Here is a 3,948-nt window from a genome sequence, read left to right as displayed (position 1 = left end):
TTTTTCCAAAGAAAATATAAAAAAGGCCAATAAGCACATGAAAAGATTCTCAACATCACTGATCATTTCTCACCTGTTAAGGTGGGCTACAGTCTACAAACATAGAAAATAACAAGTTTTGGCAAAGATGTAGAGAAATTAGAAGTCTTATAAACTATTGATGGGAATGAGAAATCGTGTGGCTGCTCTGAAAAATAGTACAATAATTCCTTTAAAATAAATAGAATGATCAAAAGAATTGGAAGCAGGGTCTCAAGATATTTGTACACCCATGCTTATAGCAGCATTATTTACAATAGCCAAAAAGTGGAAGCAATCCAACTGTCTGTCCGCGGATGAATGGATAAATAAAATTGATATATGCACACAACGGAATATTATTCACTTTCTAAAAGGAAGGAAGTTCTGACACATGCTACAACATTGATGAACCCTAAGACCCTTATTCTAAGTGAAATAAAACAGTCACAAAAAGACAAATACCATGTGATTCCACTTAATGTGAGGTGCCTGGAGTAGTCAGGTTCACGGAGACAAAAACTAGAACGGTCTTTGCTAGGAGGTGAGAGGAGAGAAAAGGACAATCGCTCTTTGATGGAGTTAGTGTTTCATGGTTTGTTTTTTGTCTGTTTCTTTGTTTGTGTGTTCCCGTGCTGGGGATTGAACGCAGGCCACACTGGTCAAGTGCTTTCCCCACCACCAAGCTACATGTCCAGCCTGTAGAGTTTCAGTTTTGGAAGATGAAAAGAGTTCTAGGGGTCAACTGTGCAGCTATGTCCTTAGCACCGCTGAAATGTCAACTTACAACGGTAAGGACAGTAAGTCTGATGTTATGCATATTTTACCACAATTACAGTTTTAACATTTTTAAATGCTTCCACCGTAAAATGTCCAACTTGTGAGGAAGGATAATTGATGTAAAATATGTAAGACTTTTGCACTTTCCAAAACATGTATTATATTTTAATAAAATTTTACACATTTTTGTATGAAATGCAGTATCAAGAGAACCATAGTAACTGCTCCAATCTATGCCTGATTCTCTAGCTCAACTGTACATCCTCCTTGGCTGGATGGTGCCTCTCTGCCTCCCCTGGACACAGCACCTTGTCCAGCATACTCAGAACTGCAAAGACAGTTCATCACAACAGCAGGCAGTAGCAAAATAACAGCTAACACTCATGGCCAGGTGCCATGTGTCAGGAACTGTTCCAAGTGCTTTTCTTGCATCAATTCAGTTAACTCGCACAGTGATCTTATGAGTAGGTACTATTCAATTGCCATTGTACAAATGAGGAAACAGAGGCCCAGGGAGGGACACACACCTGCCTGGAATCCAGACTTAGGTGACTTACCATGTGTGTGACAGCATTCGCTTCCTGTCCCTCCCCAGATGCCTCTTCATCCTGGTAGCAGGCTCCCTACCCTTCCTGACCCAGCTCAGGTGTCAAGAGACCAAAGTCCACCTTTGATTCTCCATCCTCCACCCCATCTACACAGTTAGTTCTTCTCTCCTTGTCCATCACAACATCGGCCCTGCTGTATTATGATTCACCTATTTACTACCTGCCTTTGGGACCGGGAGTCCTTTTAGAAGGGAAGCTACATTTATTTCCACACTCCCAGGACCTGGCCCTAACCAAGTGGTGTTAGGATTTATTGAGGGAATAAATGCAGCGAAATGGACTTTTGATCTTTCTCTTTTCTTTTTTTTGGTACCGGGGATCAAACTCTGACCTTGAGCTTGCGAGGCAGGTGGTGGAGCCACTGAGCTAAATTCCCGGCCCATCCCTTTTCTAATGTGGAAATTCCCTGTATCACTCTCAGCCATCTTAAATCACTTTTAGAAGAAGGTAGAATAGAAATCCATCAATCAAATGCAGTGTAACCTCTAGACAGGAAAACAAGCGCCTTCCTGCCATGTAACATGGCTCGTTTTCAACCGATAATCTGCCCTCAGTTCGTAACTGTTATTCACTAGGCACTGCATGTCGGACTCGGCAGACACCACCTAAGCCTAAGCAAAGCATAGTATTTTCAAAGTGTGCTTACATCTACTGATTCAGGTGACAGTCCCGGCAACCTTATAAAATGGGCATTGGAGGTCTAATTATCCACAGGGCATTACCCAGTCTTTTCCTGGGCTCACTGGCAGATACTAAAGGCGGTCATGAGGGATGGCTTCCGGCCAGCAGCCTGTGCAGCTGACCAGTGAGACTGTGACCTGTCACCAGGCCATGCCAATGCCGTCCCCACAGACGGACAGCCCTGGGGGCTCTCGAGAGAACAGGAGCCAGGCTAAGCTGGTGTAGGAGATGTGAGGGCCAAGAACCGGGTAAACAGCTCACAGAAATGGCAGAATCTGTCATCAGCCTGAAGGACGTGGGGCAACCTGGGGGAGCAGAACTTGGTCATGTTTACAGGAAAGGGCCCAGTGTCCCAACAGCCCAGCCCGAGGCGAGGAATGATGACAGACCAGGCAGAACCGGTGAAGAAATTGCCAGCAAGAGGCTGCGGGAAGGTGTGGAGCTCAAATGGGGTTCCTGGCGCAGGCCTGTGGGACCCAAGGTGCCTCCGGGAGGCAGGCAGGAGGGACTCCCCCGGGCACCAGGAAGGGGTACATGAATCACCGGGCTCGGGTCTCCACCACTGAGGGCCCCTGTGGGAGGGAGCACAGATTCAGTGCTGCCATCCCAGCCGCAGGGGCCCTTCCTGCCCTCCGTGCCCACGGCCCTGCTGCATGGATGCCGGGTCAGGAGCAGGCACAGGCCAAGAGTGGGCACAGAGTGAACATCATCACAGAGCAAATGTACCCCTCTGCATGGGTAGGACCAGAGGGAAACAGACAAAAATAGCCTCAGCAGCCTGGGCTGCTGGTGCAGGCCTGCAACCCCAGCCTCTGGGAGGCCAAGGCAGGAGGACAGGAAGTCCCAGCCCAGCCTGGGCAACTTGGTTACTTAATGAGATCCTGGGTCAAAATAAAAAACAGGAAAGGGGCTTGGGGAGGCAGCTCAGTTGGAAGGCCCTAGGGTCAATGCCCAGGACTGCAAATTTAAAACACAGTCTTCCCAGAGGTGAGCAGTGCGGTGATCACCTGTCATTCTTTCAAATCCCACTGTTTCTATAGCAACAAGCTATTTCTATAGAAATAAGCTTGGCTTAGGACTTGGGTTCCAGACCCATCCTCAGAAAAAACAGCCCCCGGGATGGACAGGGGAGGCAAGGGAGACCCCCTCAGACTCCTGGGCTCCCAGGGACAAAACAATGCAGATCGATGGGGCACGGCCAGGTCTCAGAGGGGAGCAGTCAGGGGCCACAGGATCTGGACCGCTGAGTCATGAGCAGCTCCGAGTCAGGACCAAGGCCCGCATCCATCGTCAGGCTTCATTAGTGAAAACCAGAGCCGCCACTTCCCTCTCCGGAAGCCTTCCTTGTGGACAGCCTCCCGGCCTTGCTCATCGCTGGCGCGTGACAGGTGTTGACAGTTCTCCAGCCTGGATCGTCGCCCCTGGTCTGGTCCCCTTCTCCGACTCAGCACGCACAACACCTGGCCCTCAGTGTCCCCGCGCACGGTGGCTCCCTGCCCGACGCCTGTGATGCCGGTTGCCCACACCATCTTTCCCTCCGTCGCTAACACCGAGACTCTACCTGCTCTGCATCCTTCTCGCTGGCTCCGCGGCCGGGGTCTGAGGTGTTGCTGTTCTCACTTCCCTACCCCGGGCTCAGGGTGCACTAACGGCCCATCCCCTCTGCCCCCAGATGGTTTCCCAAAGCGCAAGGCTGGTCACCCGGACCCTGGCCCCTCCTTACACAACTGCTCAGGCTCCCATTATCTAAATCCCACTGCTCAGCTTTTGAGGACTTCCAGTCTGGTCCTGCCCACCCGTTCCCACTGAGTCCATATATTCTCCTCGGACACTGATTTCCAAGCAAAGCTTTTATTGCTCC

Source organism: Heterocephalus glaber, unplaced genomic scaffold (assembly GCF_053883595.1).
Source record: "Heterocephalus glaber isolate CG9 unplaced genomic scaffold, H.glaber_assembly_v1.0 deba00001795, whole genome shotgun sequence".
NCBI classification, from domain to species: Eukaryota; Metazoa; Chordata; class Mammalia; order Rodentia; family Bathyergidae; genus Heterocephalus; species Heterocephalus glaber.
Note: the sequence above shows the minus strand (reverse complement) of the source record.